Source organism: Ascaphus truei, chromosome 17 (assembly GCF_040206685.1).
Source record: "Ascaphus truei isolate aAscTru1 chromosome 17, aAscTru1.hap1, whole genome shotgun sequence".
NCBI lineage: Eukaryota > Metazoa > Chordata > Amphibia > Anura > Ascaphidae > Ascaphus > Ascaphus truei.
In genome coordinates this window covers 11,732,932-11,744,978 of record NC_134499.1, presented here as the reverse complement: position 1 = coordinate 11,744,978, position 12,047 = coordinate 11,732,932, and the positions used below count along the sequence as shown (strand labels likewise).

The following is a 12,047-nucleotide window of genomic DNA, read 5'->3' as shown; positions in this document are numbered from 1 at the left end:
GATCCGCAGGGGGAAAAGGTGGCTTTCCCAAGGTCACTAGGAGAGTTGGCACTAGGTATACCCACTTCAAAAAGGCAGTATTCTTACATTACCACCAAGCGACTCTTTATATATTTATGCCTCTATCCTGGAAGGCTTTGGAAACATTGTAACATGAACTGTAGGGCGAGTTTTAAAGCCCTTATCTCGTACTCTGTTACTTATCTAAGAAATCTCCTTTTCTTTTTTGACACAGCAGGAAAAAAAAAAAAATGGAGTCGATATCGGTGCCTTGTTTTTCTGTCCCAAGTGCGGTTCCCCCTGAAAGTTTATTATTATTTATTCCAGAATGCATTCGCTAGGCATGGGGTGGCCCTCCAGTCCTCAATGGCCACCAACAGGTCAGGTTTTCCTGACTGCGTCTACGCCACCTGTGCTGAAGCAGGGATATACGGAAAACCTGACCTGTTGGTGGCCATTGAGGACTGGAGGGCCACCCCTGCACTATACTATGTTATATGGTGTCTCACTTATTCCGCCCCCCTAGGGTTGCCAGGTGTCCAATATTGAACCGGACTGTCCTGTATTTGGACGCTCTGGTAGGAGGTAATACATGTCCAGTATGTGTATACCGGTATTACCTCTCTGGGCGTGTATGTGTATACCGGTATTACCTCTCTGGGCGTGTATGTGTATACCGGTATTACCTCTCTGGACGTGTATGTGTATACCGGTATTACCTCTCTGGGCGTGTATGTGTATACCGGTATTACCTCTCTGGACGTGTATGTGCATACCGGTATTACCTCTCTGGGCGTGTATGTGTATACCGGTATTACCTCTCTGGGCGTGTATGTGTATACCGGTATTACCTCTCTGGGCGTGTATACCGGTATTACCTCTCTGGACGTGTATGTGCATACCGGTATTACCTCTCTGGGCGTGTATGTGTATACCGGTATTACCTCTCTGGGCGTGTATGTGTATACCGGTATTACCTCTCTGGGCGTGTATGTGTATACCGGTATTACCTCTCTGGGCGTGTATGTGTATACCGGTATTACCTCTCTGGGCGTGTATGTGTATACCGGTATTACCTCTCTGGGCGTGTATGTGTATACCGGTATTACCTCTCTGGGCCTTTAGGTGTATACCGGTATTACCTCTGGGCGTGTATGTGTATACCGGTATTACCTCTCTGGGCGTGTATGTGTATACCGTATTACCTCTCTAGGCGTTTAGGTGTATACCGGTATTACCTCTCTGGGCCTTTAGGTGTATACCGGTATTACCTCTCTGGGCGTGTGTGTATACCGGTATTACCTCTCTGGGCGAGTGTGTGTGTGTGTGTGTGTGTATACAGGTATTACCTCTCTGGGCGTGTGTGTGTATAAGGGTATTGCCTCTCTGGACGTGTATGTGTATACCGGTATTACCTCTCAGGACATAGTGACCTGAACGGCTTGGGGAGCTGCAGGGTTTCCCCAAGAAGGGAGAGAGCAGGGCTGCTGTTAGGGGGCTGGGCAGCTTCCTCCATCCTGATTAGCTGCTGCTTGGTAATGCAGCAAATCAGGAGGAGCCGGTGGGGCCAAGGAGAGGATGAAACAGCATGGAGGTGTGGAGAGGTGTGTGCCTTGAGCGTGTCTGTGTCTAGCACGTCGCACCTTTCACCATTGTGCCCAGAATTTTTGGAGAAGCCACCTGGCCCCCCAAAAAAGAATCTGAGCCTCAAACCCAAGTACCTCTCACTTAGTGATATTAATAGACCAAACATCCCCCCAAAGAAGATTAAAAGGTGTCTTCTGATCCTTTGTAGTCTGCATGGAAAACAGCTCTGTGCTTCCTGGAGCAAGTTTGAACAAATAGCAGGAGTTGCCATGGGAACAATATGCAGGCTTTGGGCCTTTTGGATTTTGATTTCAGCTTTTCCTTTAACACAACAGCTTGGGTACCCTTTTTCTCTTCAAAAAGGGGTTTCTTCAGATTATTTGTACACGTACAGTATCTTATTTTGCTAATATACTAACTATGTAATATTTGAAGTTGCATGTAAGGCCTTTTGTCTATAAAAGTTCTCCTTTAGAAAAATCAATAAAAATACTTTTGTTTTGGAGGGGAAACAGCTAGGATAAAAAAAAAAAAAGTGTGTATACACACCTACACATCTCGATAGATAGGATAGATAGATAGGATACACACACCTATAGTTGGTAATTTGCTTTAGAAGGCATCACATGGTGCTCACACTTAAGATTCCACGCGGGTACTGACAGCAGTGGACCACGGGGTGGGGGCAAGCATAATTTTGACATGTGGGTAGGGGATGAGGCAAGATTTAACACCACGTGGGACAGGGGGGCAGCAAGACATGTGGCCAAGTGGGAGACGGTCAAGCTTCAGAGTCACGGAGGAAAGGAGAATGGAAGGGATGTTGGTCAAGGAAGCAGCAAGACCACAGAGGGGCAAGTGGCTGGGCCACCATGGGGAGGGAGGATAGAGGGGCAAGTGGCTGGGCCACCATGGGGAGGGAGGATAGATGGGCAAGTGGCTGAACAACAGGGGGAGGGGGAAGGGAGGTTGGAAGGGCAAGTGGCTGGGCATGGGGTGGTAGCGGGAGATAGAAATAGATATATATATTGGGGTAAGGGGTGTGTGGAAAGTCTGCGCCTGGCTATTACTGTGTCTGATTGGCTAGAAAAATGTATCCACTTTCTCCAAGCCAAAGCCCCCCCCCCCCCCCCATATATGGGCACTCGTTTGATGTTATAACCCCTTGAGTGCCAGTTATGTTTAAAAATGCATCACAGTCATTAGTTCATGCTAAAATTAAATAGGGAAATTATCCAGCTGACTCATATTGAAGCAAAAAGCATTTTTTCAAAATGACTGTGCAACAAAAAATAGCCGCCCATTTCAAAACAGCGACGTAATCCAGCCCTGGTTACTGTCACTTTAAATTCCAGCTGAATTTTTCCCTCAATTACAGCACATGCAAGTACAGGCCCTTAAATAAATATACAGCAAAAGCAAGCTGCAATCGGGACCCATTCCGGCTTCAGGACCTACATTTCCACAAAATAAGAGACAACTCCCAAATATCCAAGATTAGAGTCAATAAAGTCTCTCTTCATAGAAAAATAGTGAAAAGGTGCTCATCTCTCAAATTATAGTGAACACGGAAGAAAGGACACAGCACGCAATCCCAGGAATAAAGAAACACTCACACCTCGTAGTCGGAAGTCAAATTCACTTTCTCCCCCCCCCCCCCCCGTCCCATGAGTGTGGTTTAAAGTGAATTGGACAATCAACTACAAATTGTGTGTGATCGTCTCCTTTTTTTCTAGCCTACTAAAATGTTGATTACATGCAAGCAAACCCCAATACATTGGCAGGAGAAGGGTTAAAATATAAATGTAGGATGTCTAACTATACTTAGATTGTAAGCTCTTCGGAACAGGGTCTCCAATTATTATTTTCATGCCTGTAGCACTTATATAAAAACACACAGATTAATGTAGGATATTTTATATAGATAGACAGTGGTTGACAAATCACCAAAAAATCTACTCGCCACACAAAAAAACCTACTCACCACCTAGTACCAAACGTGTGCTGCTTGGGCCAATATTTACTCGCCCGGGGGTTAAATCCACTCGCCCGGGGCGAGCAAATGTATAGGTTTGTCGAACACTGTAGATAGATATCTTACATTGGGGGGGGGAGGGGTGATCACAGGGAAGGGGTTGCCACCTTCTATTTTTTATATATTTATTTGTCTTGCCATCGGCGGCCGCGGCTCCCGGCATCCTCCCCGGCAAATCCCGTCAACATGGCTACGCGACGTCAAATGGCGCCCCGTTGCCATGACAATGGGACGCCTTATGGCGCCGAGGCATCCCGTGATGCCACGTTGTCATGGCAATGTGACACCACGTAGCAACCCGTTGTCATGGCAACGCAGCAGCCATGTTGACTGGGTTTGTAGAGGGAGATGCCGGGAGGATTCCGCCACCGCGAGATTTACCAGGTAAACCGTAGCCCGGAGATACGTAGTCTCCGGGTCAAACCCGGAGTGGTGGCAACCCTGGATGATATAGATACTGTATATACATTTTGTCGTTGTAGAGGTAAAATGAACTAACTACATTCTTTGAGTGCTGAGGAAAAGGTGATTAAATGTTCTTTTGACATTATTTCAAAATCATCCTTAATGAGTGTTATATTTTGCCAGCTCACTTAACTGTGACTAAATAGGCACTTTATCGGTTTTTCAATAGAAATAAAGAAATTCGAAGGCAGGAAGTGAAGTGAGTTTTTGCCACAATTGCATTCAATGAGTTTTACCTCTACGATGACGATATATATTACACACACGCACGCGCGCACACACACACGCGCACACACACGCGCGCACACACACGCGCGCACACACACGCGCGCACACACACACGCGCGCACACACACACGCGCGCACACACACACGCGCGCACACACACACGCGCGCACACACACACGCGCGCACACACACACGCGCGCACACACACACGCGCGCACACACACACGCGCGCACACACACACGCGCACACTTCTAAGCCATTTTTATCATTTTTAAATAAAAGCAGCTCTAGCCAAATCAGACCAGTATTTAAAAATTATTTTTCACACTATTTTCAACAATAAACAAATCCTTTGGCACGATTTTACGATCCGCATTGATACTTTTTGCGTTAAAGACTTGTTGCAGGTTTAAAAAAAAAAAAGAGAGATTTCTTGCAGGTTTTTTTCCCCCTTCATTATTATTATTATTTGCTGTATTATTTTATATAAAATAAATACGCCATCTTTTTTTTTTTTATACAGGAATCAGAAAAGTACAAGTTTTACTACAAGGGTGACTTAACCCTTTGAGTGCCTGGCACATTGCGATCATGTCTTGAAGCGGGCACATGATCGCGACATCGCCGAGTGATGACGCGAGCAGAAGACGGGAAATCTCCCCTTGCGTTCCTCGTCCGGTCAGACTGCGCCGCGGCCGCAGAATGCGACCTAACCCACTGTAGAGAATGAGGAAGAAAACCCTGTGGCGTAGACCAGGGGTGCGCAAAGTGGGGGGCACAAGATTTTTCAGGCGGGGCGCGGCGGTTGCAGAGGCCCCGCGCTCCTGCCCACCGCATTTAAATTAATTAAATGCCGGGGGCGGGTCGCGTGAGGCCTCTGCAATGTCTCCTACCTTGTCTTCGGCGACACGTCGCCATGGCAACGCAGCGTCAAATGACACCACAGGGGTCGCGTTGCCATGGCAATGTGACGTCACGCGACCGAGCGGAGTCATTTGACGCCAAAGACAAGGAAGGAGGGGGGCGCGAGCCGGTGAGGAGAGAAGACAGGGGGGCGCAGGGGGAAAAGTGTGCGCACCCCAGGTGTAGACACTACCTCATTGAAGTGCCAGACCTCGTGGCGGCTCTCATGAGGCACTCAAGGGGTTAAGTTATGTTCTAGCCTTCTTAATAGCCCAGTCTCTCCTAGGGCCAAAGTGTACTAATGGCAGTGACAGGGTTAAGGGATCAGTCCCTCCTAGGAGCAAAGTGTACTAATGGCAGTGACATGGTTAAGGGGTCAGTCCCTCCTAGGGGCAAAGTGTACTAATGGCAGTGACATGGTTAAGGGGTCAGTCCCTCCTAGGGGCAAAGTGTACGAATGGCAGTGACATGGTTAAGGGGTCAGTCCCTCCTAGGGGCAAAGTGTACTAATGGCAGTGACATGGTTAAGGGGTCAGTCTCTCCTAGGGGCAAAGTGTACTAATGGCAGGGGCATGGTTAAGGGGTCAGTCCCTCCTAGGGGCAAAGTGTACTAATGGCAGGGACATGGTTAAGGGGTCAGTCCCTCCTAGGGGCAAAGTGTACTAATGGCAGTGACATGGTTAAGAGGTGACGTCTGGGTGAGTGACACCTTTTTACTAAAGTCTGACACCTATAAGTATTTTAAATCAAGTTATTATGTAAGCACGGGGAGCTGAGACTTGGGAGGGGGTTTGATCTCCGGCTGCTCCCTTCTGTCTGACGTCACTGTGCGTTCTACAAGAGTTTGCACAGGCAGAGCCCCCTCTCTCCCCCTCCCCTTATCTTTACACGCTCCCTGATAAGGACTGGGGGGGAGATGGGGGGGGGGGATAAGGGGAAAGAAAACACTTGGATGACAAATACTTCCTCATTCAGCAGCCCCTAAGAAAAACAATTTCTATTTCATTTCTAGACAAAAGAAGGGCGGACAGATCTTTGCTTTTAGCATGGTTTGATGGGTCTAAAGAAGCCAATCAGATTATTAAATGGTTTATAAAAGGTTCTGAGGTGGTTTTTTCCAGCTACACAGGATTGCACCTTCAAACAAAAACGTGCACTGTTGAAACCCAGAATGCAACAGGAACATAGATACAGAAATGAATGGAATGCAAAAAATAACAACCTTAAAAAATACTTTGGCCAATCCCTGCGTTTTTTCCTCCCAGAGTCCTCCCTGGGTTTTAAAATCGTCAGAATTAGGGGGAGGGGCCGCCAACAGCTTCTTGTATACAACGCAGCGCATTCTCAGGGTGCGCGAGACCGTTTTGGGGGTCGGGGGGGGCTGTGATAGACACCTACATACACTCATTGGGTTCTCCTGTCTCTGCTGCAACATGTACGGCAATGGACGACTCCATAAAAATGGGGAGCTAAAAATGTGACACACCTAGGCCCATTCTGGGAGTCAAGGCGTGCTAAAGTTTAGCACCCTCTAGTGCAGAGGCGGCCTGCTCCGGTCTTCAAGGGCCACCAACAGGTCAGGTTTAAAGGCTATCCCTGCTTCAGCACAGGTGGTTTAGTCAACAACTGAGCCAACTGTGCTGAAGCAGACATATCCTTAAAACCTGGACCTGTTGGTGGCCCTTGAGGACTGGAGTTGGCCACCCCTGCGTTAGTCCATCTGGGCCCAAGTGCGCTCGCTTGAAAGTCACTACCCAGAATCCTTGTATGCGGCTAAAAGCAATACAACCCCTGCCCAGGGGTTTAACCCTTTGAGTGCTGAAGGGGTAGCAGGGGGCCAGAGTGCCACGGCTCCTCCGGGACAGCGATCCCGTGACGGCTGCCCCGAAGCGGCAATGTGGTCGCTTCCATCGCTGACACTGTAACAGAAAGGGGAGGAGTCATCCCCCTTCCGACCGCCATCAGTTCAGGTGGCATCCTGCGCGCCTATAAAATCATCCCTAAGAAAACAGGCATTTGGGGGGGGGGGGGCGTAGCTACTATAACACGGGGCCAGAAGCCGTGACGTAGTAGCTACGCACTGGGGAATGCAAAGGGTTAACTCAATGTTCACAGAATTGTCTTGATCTCCAGCTTCTGAGGTTACCATGGTAACGTTCAGGACCTCGCTGTTTATCAGCCGAAGCCGACACTTTCCCCCTAAACATCCCAATTTTAAAAAACAAACATCGGCCGCTTAGGCCGATATAGAGCAAGGCCGCCATTTTAACATCCCGGACATCATGTCGTCTGAACGAAGCATCAGCTTTAAAAACAAAAAAAACTCTAAAACCCGGGATGAGCAGCCAATCACAGCGTCACGTCCATACTGTATGTAGGATAACGGTATATGGGGGGCTTGCGAAATCATGGGTTAGTCACAGCGGTTGGTCTCCCAGAGGTCCCTTGAGGAGAGAGTTTAGAAGACAGAGACACACTGCATTTTCTGTGGAATTTGTGGTCACGCGTCACGCTCATTGAAACATAACTGAAAACGATGAGACGAGAAAAGAAAAAAAAACGGCGTCACACACCCGAGTGATTGCAGGTCGCCCCGCAACCCCAAACAAACCCCGATAAACCCGTGTTGCCGGCGTCACCGAGCACCGCATGGCTCTGCCGTGCTGAAAACAAGGGTTTATGTGCAGAAAAAAAAATACAATGGCGCAGCCAAACAAGCTCAAAATAACGGGATCATTAGGAACGCGACGGGTGTGTGTACCACTGGACACGCGTGGGGAGATTTAAGTTTGAGACCTTTTCATGCCGTGTCACAGAGATAATTTATCAAAGTGCTTTGAGTCAAGTTTGCTACCGGGGCAGTTACAGGGGACAAAGACCGGGGCAGTTACAGGGGGCGAAGACCGGGGCAGTTACAGGGGGCGAAGACCGGGGCAGTTACAGGGGACAAAGACCGGGGCAGTTACAGGGGACGAAGACCGGGGCAGTTACAGGGGACGAAGACCGGGGCAGTTACAGGGGACGAAGACCGGGGCAGTTACAGGGGACGAAGACCGGGGCAGTTACAGGGGACGAAGACCGGGGCAGTTACAGGGTGAGTTAGGCCGAGCTTATAGTGGGGGAGTTTCTGCGTGCACGTCAAGCACACTTCAGTCATTGGCTATAGCAGTTAGCCAAGAGCCTGCGCGCATGGAGGCGAAGAGGCGCGTTGACGCGGCAGCGTTTTGAGACTAAGAATGTTGTCATCTCAGGCGGCTGCGCGTGACGTGAGCTGGTTCAGCCAATGAGGGCGAACCAGCTTCGTGACGCGTCCGCCACCTAATTGCCGCCAGCACTGTGAGCAGGGAACGCTTGTGCTGCAGCCGCGCGGCAGGAGCTCGCACTCTCGCTAGCAAGCGGAGTGTATAATCTGTGCCTTACAGGGAGCATATGGGGGAGGGGGCAGTTACAGGGGGCAGAGACGGGGGGCAGTTACAGGGGGCGGAGACGGGGGGCAGTTTGGTGATTGATTTTTACGATCGTCCCCCTATTAAATCTTAACCTGGCCGCTCTGGCAGCAAAAAGGTTAAATGAAAAGTAAAATATCCATATAAAAATAGACAAAGGCATAAGGCCTACAGCAGAATATTAAGCGGTACGGTATTAACCCCTCGAGGGGAGGAGAGCAGTGTATCTGCCAATGGAGAAGTTACGTCCTTTCATGATTTTTTTTTTTTAACTGCAATTGTAACAAAACCCATATTATAAGAGCTATAGATAGATAGATAGATAGATAGATAGATAGATAGATAGATAGATAGATAGATAGGATAGATATAGATATATAATCTATATCCCATCCAGTAAGTAAACAGCATTAACAACCAGCAACCAGGGTTACTATGGATCACTGGTAAAAGGCAGCAAGACAGAGACATGAATGGGCCTTTGGCTTTTACCAGGTTTGAGCAACTATTACAAGGTAATAACGTTCTACGTTTTAAGGCATAAAGGCACATTATGAGATCTGTTGGGGGGGGCTTCTATTGCGTTTGGTACAGCTTCAAATGCTGTTTTTTGCCCTTAAAAATTAAAGCTGTAATAATGGAGGCACAGAGAGATATACAGAATTGAGACGCTCACAAAACAAGCCACCATCAAATAATAAACACTCGTACATATACACATACATATATTACACATATACACAAAAATATGTACATGTAAAAATGAAAAATGAATGTACGTATACCAAAAAGGTGTGTTTGTATGTGTATATACATCTCTAAATCCCAAAACCTGCTGTAGGCCATTTCCATAATCTCTCCCCTGATCAGCAGTGTGAAAATCAATTAGTGGTTTATTGATATGCAGAATAAGTAGCTTGTCGCAGCTTCCATCTTTTCTCAGCCTTCCTAGGATGGCTTATTTCTGGCTTAAAATAATCATAATAAAACCCTACATACAAACAGATCACAAGGGAAATATGTGCAGTGTGGCATTGGCACTAAAAGTAGATACAAAGTGAAAGGGGGTAAGGGGACAGGAGAGGGGGTGAGGCGAGAGGGGGCAGGAGGTGAGGGGAGAGGGGGCAGGTGGTGAGTGTGAGGTGGTAGGAGGTGAGGGGGTAAGAGGTGAGGGGGTAAGAGGTGAGGGGGTAAGAGGTGAGGGGGTAAGAGGTGAGGGGGTAAGAGGTGAGGGGGTAAGAGGTGAGGGGGTAAGAGGTGAGGGGGTAAGAGGTGAGGGGGTAAGAGGTGAGGGGGTAAGAGGTGAGGGGGTAATAGGTGAGGGTGAGGGGGCAATAGGTGAGGTGGTCGGAGGAGAGGGGGCAGGAGGAGAGGGGGTAATACGATAGGTGAGGGGGTAATAGGTGAGGGGGCAGGAGAGGGGAGAGGTGGTAATACGGTAGATGAGGGGGCAGGAGGAGAGGGTGTAATACGGTAGGTGAGGGGGCAGGAGGATTGGGTGAGGGGGTGGTAGGTGAGGGGGTAGGAGGAGAGAGGTGAGGAGGAGAGTGAAGGGGTAAGAGGAGACGGTGCTGTACTGCAGGTAAAGGGGACATTCCAGGAATAGTGTAGGGTGTGGGGTTTAAATAAAAGATCTATTACATACGGTACTTACCGCGTACAATTCACTCCCCCATGCCTCTGCTCCACCTTTGTTTTATTGGGATCCCAGCTTTGCAAATGTGTATTTATTTATATATATATATAATGTATGTATATCCTTTGATCCAAAACAATCCTGGTCTTGCTCCCCACTCTCCTCTTTTTTTTCCCCCTTTCTCTCTCTTTTCTTTCTTGAACAATCAAAACCTTAATGTCTCAGGCTGTCCTGGTTGAGAGCAGATCCTGATGGTGTTATAGGGTTGCAGAGGAGGCAGTGGGGTTTCATCTGGGATCAGGCAGTCAGGTCTATGGGGTGGGTGGTTTAGTGTAGATTTTGAGATCCTCCTACACCCCTTTCCTCTCTCCCCCCCCCCCCTTTCTCTCTATATCCCCCGCCTCCTTTTCCTCTGACACTTCTCCCCTCCCCCTTTCATAGAATAAGGTTGTGGGTTTCTCTTGTGCGGGACTAGGGCTCCCTTATTTGGGTTTTTAAGGGAGGATTTAAAATAATAATAAAAGATAAAAGCCTCTAAAAGAAAGTACTAAGATCATATTTGAATTTTTATTGTGCGTCCAAATTTCAGTGCTAAAAAGTAATATAAGCCTTCATAAAATGTGCGTTAGATAGATAGATAGATAGATAGATAGATAGATAGATATGAGATAGATAGATAGATAGATAGATAGATAGATAGATAGATAGATAGATATCAGTGCCGGACTGAGACACTTCAGTGCCCCTGCCAGGCTAAAAGTGTTGTCGCAACTCCTCCTGCAGTGTTGTCAATGTCCCTTGCTGCCGTTTCCTATCCGAGACCCGCCACTCCGGCGCCATCTTTAAATGTCCTTCGATATTGACGAAGCTACGCAGGACTTAAAGATGGCACCGGGGTCGGAGCGCACGGCGCCGCTTTTTCAATTCCCCGGCCAGCCCAACCCTTAATCCGGCATTGATAGATATATTTTTTATACATTCAAGGCATATGGCTGCGTTTATAGTTGGTGCGCGCACGTGTGCGACGGAGCGCATGGCGTCGCGCTCGCTTGTCGCCCAAGCGATGTCTGCACTTTTAGATGGAAAGATGGAGGCGTGGCGGAGGCGTCACCAATCTGGTTCGCCCTCATTGGCTGAACCGCTCACGTAACGCGGTCGCCGCGCGAAAAATAAACAAATTGATTTGTCTTTTGAAAAATCGCTCTTCATGGCACCCGCGCATGCGCTATGGCCGGCCCGTCAAACAATATTTGACGCATTGTATTACGTTGAATACCTGATCGCTACAATTTCAAATAAAACTGCATTTTTTTATTGAGGACTAGTGTTAGTAAATTCTTAAAATATTATTTATAATAACCATACTTGAAAATAATACGTTAGGAACCTATATCCGCGCTGCGTTGAACCTTTGTGGTTGATACACAGCAACGTAATTCTGCGCTAAAACTATTTTTTAGGGTTACGAGAAACTTGAACGTGGCGGGCGATTTAAACGCACTTTCTCCCATTTTTTGGCCCACTGGATTTTTTTTTTGTACATCCAACATCTGTATGCCCAGCACCGCTATTTCTACATAAATAATGTTGAGGCCGCTCGCCGTTTTTCCGTGCGCCCACCAAAAAAACAATTTGCTCGTTCATACGCCCTTGATGTGTTTTTCTCTATTTTTTTTTTGTATAAAGGGCACCCAAAAGATTAAACAAAACATTGGGAGGTTTTACCAATTTAATCTAATGTCTTTT

General features: G+C 47.7%; 1 protein-coding gene across 1 annotated transcript in view; it reads right to left on the bottom strand.

Annotated features, from left to right (window-relative positions):
• Window positions 1–10,638, bottom strand: part of TCF20 (transcription factor 20) — a 52,111-nt gene extending 41,473 nt beyond the window's left edge. The window contains exon 1 of the mRNA XM_075573949.1: window positions 10,320–10,638. The gene's annotated coding sequence lies outside the window, so the exon portion shown is untranslated. The remainder of the gene's footprint in view (window positions 1–10,319) is intronic.
• Window positions 10,639–12,047: the final 1,409 nt, after the last annotated feature.